The sequence below is a fragment of the Grammomys surdaster genome, unplaced genomic scaffold (assembly GCF_004785775.1).
Source record: "Grammomys surdaster isolate TR1022 unplaced genomic scaffold, NIH_TR_1.0 67, whole genome shotgun sequence".
Classification (NCBI taxonomy): domain Eukaryota; kingdom Metazoa; phylum Chordata; class Mammalia; order Rodentia; family Muridae; genus Grammomys; species Grammomys surdaster.
Genome location: NW_021604569.1, coordinates 6449536 through 6462697, shown reverse-complemented (window position 1 = coordinate 6462697; position 13162 = coordinate 6449536). Strand labels below are relative to the sequence as shown.

The following is a 13162-nucleotide window of genomic DNA, read 5'->3' as shown; positions in this document are numbered from 1 at the left end:
GAGAGAGAGAGAGAGAGAGAGAGAGAGAGAGAGAGAGAGAGAGAGAGTCCTATAGGCAATGAGGGGAGGTATGAGATCAATGGTCAGAGAGAGGGTGAGACCCAGTGGAATCTGGCCTGGCTCAAAGACTCACAGAGCCCTGGTCTCTCAGCACGACTAGTTTATTCTCACAGGTTTTTCAAACAAGGCTTTTGGGGCTCTAAGGAGAGAAAGGCTGTTAGTCACCACTGGGGTGACTTTTGTAGACCATTGTAGAAAGTTATATTTCAGAGTCCAAGTAGAACACAACTCATTGTGTGTTGGAGCAGGATCCTTTCGCTCTCAAGAGCTCTCTTCTCCAGCTCAAAACTCAATGCCATCACGCTGGGATATTTCTCCCTGGAGACTGGAGGTTAAATGTTTACCAACATGAGCGTGAGCCACTTCTGCTGTTTTCAGAGATGCTCTAAATCTTCAAACAATATAAGTCCCCTTGAAAAGGTTGACAGTGTGACAGAGTGCCACAGTGATCCTGCCTGAGGCAGCCACAGAGAGATTTTTGCTGACCCACCTCTGCCCTCCCCTCATAGGAAATGCTCCCTGGACACTGGGTTGAGGGAGTCCGGGGTGGTAGGACTTGGTCAGGCACTGCTCCTGGCTCATCTCCTTCATGCTCACATGCTGCCAGGTTCTAGGGCCGTGGGTAAACTCTGGACACCCAGCACCTCATCCCTCTCCCCTGAGGAGAAGTTGTTTGGCAACAGAGGCCAGTCCAGGCATACTTCCCATCCTGCTTGAGTCACTCCAGTGTTTCGGAGAGATGTTTTAGTCATCTTTAGAATAGGTTGACTTTTGAATTAATCAAGCCCATGAAAGAGAACCCCGGAAGTCTACACGGCTAGAGCTCATCCTCACCTCAGTCTTCACTTTGTAACTTTTCTTTCTGGAATTTCCTATTTTACCCTAGACTCTCAGCTCAGGCAAGATCTGGGAAATTTTCCCAGAAGCCCTGAGGCTGGAGGGGTGCGGCACTGTCTTTGTTCTCCAGAGGTTTTGTGCTCACCTCATCCGCTGTAGCTGTCCGTCTGCCCAGGCCCCCGGTACAGTGTTAGGCATAGGATAGGTTCCTACTTAAGATGTAGCGGTTACACTAGAACAAAGAGCGTACATTCTGGGAGACTGGAGAAAGCTACACTTAACAAGCTCCTTGCATAGGTGACTCCTGTGACGGGCTGCAGACAATCACTCCCAAATGTGGCACGTTGGTATAAGGGTAATAATTTTCAGCTGCAGGAAACTAAGGAGGAACAGACTTAAGGAAAATTCTCTATCCCCATCTTTGCCTCAATGCAGGTCATCAACTGTTTAAAATTATTATTATTTTTTCTTTTTTTGCACTCCAGATTTTATTCCCCTCCTGGTCCACCTTCTGACTGTTCCACATCCCATACCTACTCTCTGCCACCCAGTCTCCATGAGGCTGTCCTCACCCCACCCCTGACCACACCAGACCTCTAAAATACCTGGGGCCTCCAATCTCTTGAGTGTTAGGTGCATCTTCTCTGACTGAACCCAGACCTGGCAGTCCTCTACTGTATATGTGTCAGGGGGGCTCATATCAGCTGGTGTGTGCTGCCTGGTTGGTGGTCCAGTATCTGAAAGATCTTGGGGGTCCAAGTTAATTGAGATTGCTGATCCTCCTACAGGGTCGCCCTCCTCCTCAGCTTCGTCCAGCTTTTCCCTAATTCAATCACAGGGGTCAGCAGCTTCTGTCCATTGGTTGGGTGCAAATATCTGCATCTGACTCTTTCAGCTGCTTGTTGGGTCTTCCGGAGGGCAGTCATGATAGGTCCCTTTCTGTGAGTGCTCCATAGCCTCAGTAATAGTGTCAGGCCTTGGAGACTCCCCTTGAGCTGGATCCCACTTTGGGTTTGTCTTTGGACCTTCTTTTCCTCAGGCTCCTCTCCATTTCCATCCCTGCAGTTCCTCCAGACAGGAGGATGCTCCTTTACCCTCCTATAAAGGAGAAGTCAATTCCTAGAGGCAAACATCATTGAGACCAAGGGGAGAGCAGAGAGGATCACATAATGCAACTTACTCTAGCGCCGTGGCTTCCTCCGTGCCTGTCTGTCTTCTACAATTTCCCTCTCCAGATCTTGTATTAAACTTTTAGTGTTTCTATGACCAAATATCCTGACGGAAGCATCTTCAAGAAGGAAGGGTTTATCTGGCTCATGGTTTGAGGCAATACAGCCCATCACTTCTCCACTGAGTTATCATGTCTCTGTTCAGATGCTGGGGAAGCCAGGTTCTGTCTTCTACCTTGAGTCACTCAACATGGACTGCTCTTGTTGTTCCCTCTTTTACCATGCTAACTGACAGGAAAACTTAAGGAGGTAGAAGGGAAAAGGCTTCCTCCTCTAGGTATTGGGACCGATCCTTTCCCTTCCAACTGTGAAGGTAAACTATCATTGTACAGAGAAGACACTGAAGACCAGACTAGTTAAGTGTCTTAAGGAGCATCACACAGCTGTTAACAGTTTTAGGGTCCACATAGAATTCTCTACCTTCCATTTTACAATGATTAGGGGAAGGTTGGAACTAAAATACTCAATTTCAGTGATTGAAAACTATTTATCTTAAAGATCCGTGTCTTTAGTTCTTATCAGACACCACAACCTTCACAACTAATTCCATGATGGTAATAAGATGCCCGAGGTTGGGTGTCTATGGTTTGCAGTTTGGGAGGCTGAAAGCACAAAGAGCAGGACACCAGCTCTGACAACATCCTGCTCCACGCTGGACACCTCCACACCGTGATATGTAGGGCAGTACATCCGGAACACATGAGAGAGGGAGAAATCACGTGGCAAGATGGAAGCCAGTGAGCACTTCAAGGGTGGGGCTCCCTGTTGTGAAGTAGCTCTTTCCTTAAAGCTACTCAGTACTCCAGGGAGCAGAGCCTTCTGTAGACCACTTCCTTCCCAACAGGCAATGGGCATCCTCTGTCTTAGAAGCACCCCTTAACATGCCTACGCTTAGTACCTAGCCTCCAGAGTGGGTCTGTCCCGGTTACAATCAGACCACCTCCAGCATAGCAGTGGTAAAGAGCACCGCTGTAGAGGTTAGGCAGCAGCGCCCCTGCATGTGGTGGCCGAGGTGGCCTGCAAGTACTGGGGCAGGTACTCAGAAAGAATCACAAGAGCCCTTGCTGGAGTTAGCACAGGGACCAAATGGACCAGGAAAGGAAAATAGTATCTTATTCTCACCTTTTGTTGAGGGAGGAAGTGATGAATGTCTCTGACACCCCTGCTACGGCAGATCAGATCTCCCATGGAGGAAACTCAGGAACCACAAGACAGCCACCACACTGGAGGCTCACTAGGCGCCTGGCGCCCCATGTTCTCCTTTAGCTCATGTGCGAGGTTTCCGCCCCAGCAGACATTCCCTTGTGACAAGTGGAAAACTAGCTTAAAAAAAAAAAATCTGGAAAGAATGAATGCAGCAAAGCGAGAGCAGATACCAGGAGCCTAGCCAGAGGGGACACACTGAGCCCTGGACAGGCTGCAAGAAGGGGGCTTCTCCAGGAGGCCCCGCAGTGCTAACACAAGTTCTCTGTAGCCTGAGCTTCTGACAGGCCCCCTCCACTCCTGAGTATTAAGTGGTCAGCTGTGAGAAGGGCCACAGGGCAGGTACTGCCTTCAGCCCTAAATTACATACGTGGGCAATATGGTACTCTGGCCAAACTTCACTTATGATCAGAGTGATCCCAGCAAGTCTCCTATCCCTTCTTAGTTTCCTGTGCCACGGTCTGCTTTCCTGAAAAGTGGCAGTGTTAATAATGATGTCTAAATTAGTGAGGATATAGAATATGGTCAGAACAAAGCATGGGATGGAGTCTCCCTATGTGAGCACACTGTCTCTGATTTCTGCAGCTGACACCTGCCCTCAAGCTGGTCCTACATGGCGGCCACCATCTTATTTAATACTTAAGTGAAAGGCTGATATAAAATAATGATTTTTATAATCTAGTCTGTTCTTCTCCAAACTTCCACCAAGAATATTACTTCCCCTACCGGGCTGTGATTTCTTGCTTTGTGCATCTCCTTGTCTTTTCCTTCTCCCCACAGCCATGCTCCAGAAGGGCTGTGGGAGCCAGCACTATCTTTGGGGTAGGGTGGAGTGCAGAGGAAAATTTGATGGAGCCCCCGATGACCCGTGAGCTGCTCGCGCTCAGACAGAGAGCCCAAACTGGAGCCTTTGGGCCATGAAATGAAGCTGTTTCCACCGAGGGCAGACGTGGTCCCTGAAAACCCTGGTCTTATTCTTTCTGTTCCCAGGTCATACAAACGCAGGCAGCATTGGCTCTTCTGGATGCAAGTGTGGCCTTTGGGGGACCTGGCTAGCTTGTCTTGTTTCTAGTTTCCTAAAGATCTTTCCATCTTTGTGGAAAGCCATGGGGTATGTTATTCTGAATGCTCCCCGCCAAGTCATTCTCCAGAAGCCCATGCACAGGACCTTCGGTGGGGACTGCTCAAGGTGAGAACCTTTCAGGAAGAACCTAGGATAGATAGAAGCCAAGTTCTTAGGTTGTCACAAAGGCAGCTCCTGCCAGTAGCACTAAAAGCCCAGGAGTCTGTGACCACTTGAAAAGGAGTACAGAGCCGACTTCTAGTCTCTGTATACATTCATTGCCAGATGCTACTTGCCCTGGAATCAGGCAGTGGCTCTCAAGTTGGGACAAATTCTGCAGAGGCTGTGACTGCAAGCTGCAGCAGCCAAAGCTGTCTGGCAGCTGAGGGTAAGCACCTGTGCCCTAGGGCAGCCACCAGCTGAGCTTTGGGCCCCTTCTTCCTCTCCCTACTTTTACGTACTTTATTATTCTCGAAGGTCCCACAGTGTAGTACTTAATGCCGGGTTTTAGCTGTCTATCCAGCATGTGCTCAGATTCCATTTCTGCTGTACGTCTGACAAGGCTGGCAACATCTATGTTCCAGGTGCTGTTCAAATGCAGAGGTGTGACTGTAGAGTAAGGAAAAACCTCAGACTTCTGCCACTGGAGCTGACTTGAGTGGAAGGGACATTGGCAAATAAAACCAAAACTGTACTGCTAAGAAATGCAGCCCAGTAGCTTGCAAGAGGCCTGGATCCAAGCCTCAATAGCAGAAAAGAAAAATATAGCAGGGTGGTCTATGCCATCTAACCCTGTATTTACTTACATGGTTTCTGACAGACTTCTTGTAAAGCTTCAGTGGAGACGGCGGGGGTGGAGTGGGGGGGGGGACGCTGGTGTGGGGGAAACCAGCATAGCAGGTACGTGTTTTGTGTGGAAGTCAGGCCTCATGAGCATGGCCACACAGAGACCTGAGAGTAAGGGCCACAGGCTGAGTCGAGGGTGCACTGGGAAATGTTCCTGCCCACAGGGAGTATGTGCTCAGGAGGGGAGATAAAGACAGAGAACTTTATGTAGGGAATCTACAGCAGATGAATCTGCAGGCAGAAAACAAGGTTGCTCAGGATTGGGTAAGTGGGTGAGCCTGGGGAGCTCTCTCCCTCTGGGTCTTCCCAAAGTGATTGGAAATGCTCTACAGGGCCCTGCTATGGTGGTGGCACAGCCCTGCCAAGGCACTAGAGCTGCACGGATGTTTACGCCAAGCGTGGAAGCCTCTGGTCACGTGAAGCACCCCTTAATAGAGCTATCTAAAATTAGAGCCAATGTCTGACTGCGGATAGGGCTGTGAGGGGCCTGTGGACCAGGTGAGGGGTGTGAGTCTATGCCAGAAGAGACAGGAAGCTTTCCTGAAGTCCCTCTGGAATGACTGGATTTACATTTGAAAAGCATCTCTTTGCTCTGTGCTGAAGGGGCAGGTGTGGGAGCAGGGAGCAGCTTGCAACAACCCAAGGGAAAGGTCGTGGTGGCTCCCACTAGGTGCTGGAAGCTGAGAACTAAGTGGTTGCATATGTACACTCTTTACTGGGGGTTCCGAAGGGAATGTGGTGTGTGTGTGGCGGGGAAGATGGGGTGACTTTTGGTACTAAATAGTACAGCTTCCATTTACCGGATGGCGATGGCTGTGAGAGTAACTTATCTGGAGTTGAAGATGAGAGCTAGTTTTGATAGGTGAAGCTTGTAAGGTCTCCCAGGCCAGTGGTAGTTGTGTCTAGAAAGCAGGCTGGCTAGAGGTGAAAGCTAAGGTCACCGGGATATGCATGCAGTCTAGTCCAGAGCACAGATCCAAGGTAAGGCCTAGGGTCTGGCCCTTTGAACCTCAGGTTTCTAAGCCAAAGAAGGACTACCTTTCACATCCCAGACTTCTTTACACATTTTGCTCAGCACACTTTTGATCTTAGCATCTTTGTCTTTGCTGTGTCCTGAACACTGGTTACAAGTCAGCTATTTTGCCAGGAACACCAGATTCCTTTGAAAGATCTGGCTCACATGTCCTGTGTAGGGGGAGATATTTAGAAAACTGTGCCCTGTCCGGCTTGTTCCTGGGCAACCTCCATGTTCCCGCTGCTCCTCAGCTCTGACCAGGGCTTTGGCTAGCTAGATGCGCAGGCCCTGGCACCCACAAGACGCCAGTGTGGGGGATGGCTCTGCATCCACAAAGTTCGGCTGAACCCCAGACAGTATCTGCCATCCTCGCTGATGTGTTTATAAAAAGATAAAGCAATAAAGAGAGTATGTCCTGTGGGTGTGTGGAGAGGTATGGGGGAAGGGGATGTCTCAGTGGGCCCATGCAGAGGCATCTCTTCCCCCTGAGGGACCAGTCACACACAGGTATAGCATAGAATAGAGTTTATTCAGGGCATGGGGAGTTGAGCCAGGAGGCTGACCATGACCACATGGAGAGAGAGGGAAGGGAAGGGGGAGGGGACAGAGAGAAGCTAGAGGTAAGAGATCAATAGAGCAAGAGAGAGGGGAGGGGGCAAGCAGCCCCTTTATAGTGGGCAGGCCTACCTGGCTGTTGCTAGGTAACTGTGGGGAGGAGCATACCTGGCTGTTGCCAGGTAACTGTGGAGGTGGAGTTTAGACAGAATACTAACACTCCCAGTACCCGGTAAAAATGAGACTCTTAAAGCTTAATGATGCCGGGCAGTGGTGGCGCACGCCTTTAATCCTAGCACTTGGGAGGCAGAGGCAGGTGGATTTCTGAGTTCGAGGCCTGCCTGGTCTACAGAGTGAGTTCCAGGACAGCCAAGGCTACACAGAGAAACCCTGTCTCGAAAAACAAACAAACAAAAAAAGCTTAATGATTATCTCAAGGATTTATATATTTAGAAATGCTCAATCAACAAGATGTCCAAACAATTAGAGTTTTAATCCAATATCTAACCTTTTGATAGAAGTTACTGCCCAGGACAGCTTTCAACCCATCTGTGATTCTCTATGGCTGCTAGCCTCCTTCTAATCCTCCCTTTCCTCTATTTCTCCCTCCCTTTCCTCTATTTCTCCCCTCCCCTTCCTCTCTTCTTCTCCCAGCTCTATCTTCTCTTCTACTGCCTAATCACTGAGCTCCACTGCGAATACAATGTAGCAGAATAAGTATCCTGCTACAGTCTTGCTTTCCAGAGAAGCACCTTTCTTGCCTTCAGGGCCATAAGAGTGCAGTCAACTCCTTTATAAAAAAACTCACAGAGTCTTTGTTTCTCAAAGTGCCTTTCAGCATGGCAACTGCTTCTTCAGGGTGAGTGACCCAAGCGGGAGGGAGAGCAGGGCCAAGGCTGGAAACCAAGTCTCTACCATCTATTCAGAAGTGGCATGCCATTGCTTGAGTGATACTGTTAGAAGCCAGTCAGCAAGTGTAACTCCTCCAGGGGATCATGTACATCAGGAGATCACTGCACAAGTCTTGGAAACTGTCCACACATTTTCTCTCCCCATATGGCTGCTCCTCTTCTGACCCGGTCCCTCAACACCTGCATGTGTTCCTAAAGCAGCTACCTAAGAGCCTATCATCACTCAGTCTTCGAGGCCCCACCTCAGCTTTAAGGCATGTCCAGAAATCTAATTTAACAATAAAGCTTCCACCTTGATCTGTGACCTTTGATCTCTCTTCCTTCCTTCCTCCCCGTTCTTCTTGAGAAAGTGACCTTTATTCCTTGCGCAGCTTCCTCCTCCACGGCAGGCTCTGCGACAGTCACCAGCGAACTAAATGCCAGGTCATGTGGCTGCTTTCTTCAAGTTGACCTCTGCAGCATTTCCTTCTTCCTTTTGCAGTACTGAGGATGGAGCTCAGAGCCTCACATATCCTAGGCAGGTGCTGTATGCTCACCACACCCCGCCCTCCCCGCAGTGTGCAGACTAAAGTGTGAGCAACACATTCTCAAGAACACTGCCCTCCCCGCAGCATTCAGGCACTGCTGATGCTTTAGTCTGTATGCTCACCTTACCCTGCCCTCTGCAGCATGCAGGTGCTCCTCACGCTCTTGTCTCAACAGTTTTAACTTCATCTTTTCAACTTCCCCAGTCACTGGAGTTGTAGGGTCAGAGCTAGGTCTCTGGCAGCTCTGATGGGCTAAGTTTGACCAGCTGTCCTCAATAAGCCAATTAAACAAGTGACAGAGAAGGATAGAAAAGAGATTGTTTTTTCAATGTAGCCATATTGGGAAGAGGAGCAAATAACAAAGGACAGGAAATCCCCAACACCCGTTTTCTGGGTCCTGATGCAAGGATTTATGCTTAGCATGAGACAGGCCATCCTGCTGAAGGGTGGTGGTACTGCCTATGGCTGTCTGGGCTTCAGGCTGTCTCTCCTGCAAGGTGGTAAATTGTGAGAACTCAGGGAAATGTCTTCCTCGGAACCAAATTCCTCCTCTGGCAAGTGGGTACCAGTCTTCAGCCATTTTTTCTCCTCAAAGTATGGGATTCCTGGGGGAAATTCTTGTCCTTTAGGGACCATTGCTTCAGGACTTAATGGCCACAGGGATTCTACAGAGCACAATGTCTCAGAGTCTCTTTGTTACTGCCAGGATGATTGTGTTCTTTCACCTACCCAGTGTCTGAGATTGCTGGCTGTCCCATGCTTCATGGCTTCTGCCCTCCCCTGTACCACCCTAGCAAGTTTGTTTTGTAAATGTTACTGCAGCTGGGAATTTTAGTTTTCCAACTCTGATGTGAAGGAAATAACAGTCTTCTTGACTGTAAGTCAACTTCCTGAGCTGGCAGGGAATAAATCTCAGTAACTGTTGAGTATCCTCCTGTAATAACTTCTTTTCTTGTTGTTGAGACTAAATATCTGACCAGAAAAACAAACAAACAAACAAAAACCCAAACCAAACAAAAACAAAAACCACTTAAGGATGGGTTTATTTTGACTTCTGTGCAGACAAGGTAGCAGGAGTTTGGGATGGCTGGTACAGTTGCCTCAACAGTCAGGAAGCAGAGCAGTGATCCTCAGTGCTCAGCCAGCTCTCTCTCCTCACTCAGTCCCTGGGATTAATGCTACCCATATCCAGGGTGGATCTTCCTTCTTCAGTTAAACTTTTTGGAAGCAGGCTCACAGGCACACTCAGGGGTGTGCTTCTATCGTGATCCTAAATCCAGTCATGAAGATTAACTGCTACATCTCCTTTGGCCAGAAGTGTGCCAAGCCTAGCTCCCCTTGGGATCTCTGCTAGGCAAATCCATTGAGCTTTGGTTCTCACTGGGCTGCAGAGATGTTCTCTGGTCCAGCTGAGTCCAGGTTCACAGGTCAATAACCTTGATGATTAGAGCAAAGGCATTTTCTGCAGAATGTGTGTTCTTGACCCTGGGTCCTCCTTACAGCATCTACCGCTGTGCCCTTTAAGGCTGCAGTGACACAGTGGCACCCAGATCCCAGCCCTTGGACACTTGCTGATATGTTCTCCCTCAGCTTCAGGGACAAGTCTCTCTGTTCTCCTCTCATAGCCTGCATAGAATGCAAAAGAGTACAGCAGATTAGCATATGCTAATGTAGGGGAGCACTCTAGAGATCAAGACTTAACTTTTTCTTTTCTGCCCCTCAGTTTGTAGGAGGCAAAGATCCACATTCAATTACTGACATAGACTTGATCGGAGACATGGTTTTGGGTCAGCTTCAGATGGGCTTGCTCCACAATCCAGCCCATCTGGCAAGTCCAGAGAGGTGCCGAGGGGCGTGACCAGAAGACTAATGAGAAAGGCCAGGGTCAGGTCTGGGCATGCGCCACTCCCCAAAATGGCCAATTAAGTAAACCTACTTTGGCTGTGGGTTGCAATGAGTGTTCAACCAGCTAAGAGTTTTTTCAACAGAACCCTTTTCCTGGAGCTGGGAAGCCCGCACAGTATAGTGGCTGGTGGTGAAATCTAGAGGCTTCGACCAGCATGTCTTCTGACCTGTCACGTATTACCACATGGACTTGCCATGTAGCGCTGATTAAACACCACCAATCTGAAGTCCGGAACCTCTCTTCCCAGGCGCCTCTGGTGTTGCTTAGTGACGGCAGTGATGCCTAAGAAAGGCGCACATCATCTTCCACGCTTCCCTCATGTATTATGTTGGCAGAACCCATCTCCCCCACCCCCAACCCCCTCAAAAACCTCTCAAAACTCGTTTTGCCAGCTTGGTTTCCTCTTTCATCTCTTTCGTCGTTACCTCTGGGCCTCTCTTTCACTCCAGCATCCATGGTAAGTGGAGCTCTGATTACTTTTCCAGCCGAACACATCCAGTACTTTCTCTAAGATTTTTTTTTTTCTATTTATATGAGTACACTGTGGTTGTCTTCAGACTGACACTAGAAGAGTGCATCATATGCCCATTACAGATGATTGTGAGCTACCATGAGGTTGCTGAGAGTTGAACTAAGGACCTCTGCAAGTGCAGTCAGTGCTCTGAACTGATGAGCCATTCTCCAGAGCCACATCCAGTACTTTTAACTAGTCCTTCCAATACTGTCTAGTTTACAGAACATTCATCCTAAACATATATGGAGCGAGTAGGCTGGTTGCCTACTGATTCCCTCTGGCCCCAACAGCATAGCCTTCTCAAACCTATGATACCCTCTCTTCCCTTCTTCACTCTCCCCACCCCCTCACCTGCTGACCATGATGCAACTGATTGTTTGCTGAATTTATAGGGAGTTTAATGGTGCTTTCCCTCTGGGTGCTCAGCTAGAGGTAGGCCGGAGGCAGGCTGTGAGTGGGCCTTGCTGGGGGAGCCACTGCTTTGTGCAACCTCAGGGCCTCCTGCAAATCAGACTTGATCGCCTTCATTTCCTGTGCTCTGGGAGATTAGATACTGCCTAATCAAGGTCGATATTTTTTTTTTCTTTTCTTAATATTTGAAACTACTAAATACCAGTTGCCATCCAAGTGGGTGGTGTTCAGAAATCCCCACTTTTCTGATGTTTGACTAGTTGGTGAATTTCAAGAAACCAACCTATTTGGAAAGAACCTGCATTTAGTTCTTTGAACTGCTATAAAGCTCTAGCAGGAAGTGAGTTGGAAACAGGGTTAGACAGTCTTGCTTCATGCCCAGGAGAGGTGGGAGGAGGGAAATACAGGTGCAGCTGGTATGGGTGTAGCTTTATACTGTGACACCCTCCCCCTGCATAGCTTACAGATCTAGTTGGATCAGAAATGAGGATGTCAACATACAGATGTTTACATTGCAGAATGTTAAACTCTGGTGGAACATCGGCTCAGCCAGATGTTCTGGGTGTTGTGCTGGCCGGGCAGGTGGATTTGCTATGTTCTCTAACCTGCTGTAATATATATGTGAGCTTTGTAACAAGTCATGAGTTCTACTTTTTTCCCCTACAAATACAGAAGCTGTTTTCCGAAAGGCTTGGTGACAAGGTGTTCAGCATCTGCCTGAGTTCAGCTGTGTCCACTTGGCAAAAGATCATCACAGCTGGGCCTGTTGGTCATTGTTCCCACATAGAAGATTGGAAGGCAGGGGGGCTGGGGGTTATGGGATCCTTACCAACCAATTATTTGCAATTACTTCCCAATTACATGTGGCCTCAGGAAGGTGCTGGGAAGGACTAGGGAGAGGGGCTTCAAGTCTACAGCATGGCAGAAGGGTAATGCACACTTTGGCAAGGATTCCAGTATGGCTTTTTTTCCCCAAGATTTATTTATGTATATGAGTACACTGTAGCTGTCTTCAGACACACCAGAAGATGACTTCGGGGATCCCATTACAGATGGTTGTGAGCCACCATGTGGTTGCTGGGAATTGAACTAAGGACCTTTGGAAGAGCAGCCAGTGCTCTTAACCACTGAGCCATCCTTCCAGTTCCCCATTATGGCTGTCTTAAGGTTACCTACTCTCCTGCTTGTAACGCCTTACTCCGTTTCTAAGCCTAATAAATGGTCAGTTCCCCCAGTGTGAATCTTGGAGATACTTCTGGAGTGTGCTTCTGAATAGTTAGTGTCTGGAAATGGTCAAATTGTCTCCTCAGGCCTTAGTTTCCTCATTTGTAACATAGTAGTGCTGCCTTATAGGATCATATGGATTGTCAGTGTTGTAAAGGGCCCATGATAAATGCTTAATCAGTGACAGTTATAATTAAAGTCTAGAACTAATATAATTACATAATTTTTAATGCTGGAACCCTATAATCTAGTTTCTGGACTGTGTTGGGGTGTATGATACATGGGTACAATAGGAATTTGAGTGAGTTTATGTCTCTCACATGAGCAAATCTTTAATAACTTAGTACGTACATTTGTGTTTTGCCTGCATGTGTGTCTGTGTGAGGCTGTTGGATCCCCTGGAGTTACAGGGAGTTGTGAACTGCCATGTGGGTGCTGGAAATTGAACCAGGGTCCTCAGGAAAAGCAGCCAGTGCTCTTAACCACTGAGCCATCTCTCCAGCCCACTTGAGCAAATCTTAACACACTATTGTTCTTCAGTTCAACCTTGACCCACTCTGAGCATTGATACACTCTGACCAATATAAAAATGTCCCAATTAATACTTTTTTGTTGCATATTGGCTTTTGCTTTGTTTTTGAGACAGTTTCTTTGTACAACCTTGGCTGTCCTGGAACTCACTCTGTAGACCAACCTGGTGTGCGCCACCGCCAACACACTAGGACTTTTAAAAATATAGACAATAAAAATAACTGGTATTACAATAGTAAGGAAAGTTATTTCTCCAATCTAAGACATTCCTATGTGAATACATACATACATACATTTTACATGCAGATATATTCATATATGCATATACAC

At 48.0% G+C, this 13162-nt stretch overlaps 1 protein-coding gene across 1 annotated transcript in view; it reads right to left on the bottom strand.

Moving 5' to 3' along the window:
- Window positions 1-9287: 9287 nt before the first annotated feature.
- The window catches only part of Papolg (poly(A) polymerase gamma), a 41239-nt gene continuing 37364 nt past the window's right edge, over window positions 9288-13162 (bottom strand). Inside the window, exon 23 of the mRNA XM_028778063.1 lies at window positions 9288-9872. The gene's annotated coding sequence lies outside the window, so the exon portion shown is untranslated. The remainder of the gene's footprint in view (window positions 9873-13162) is intronic.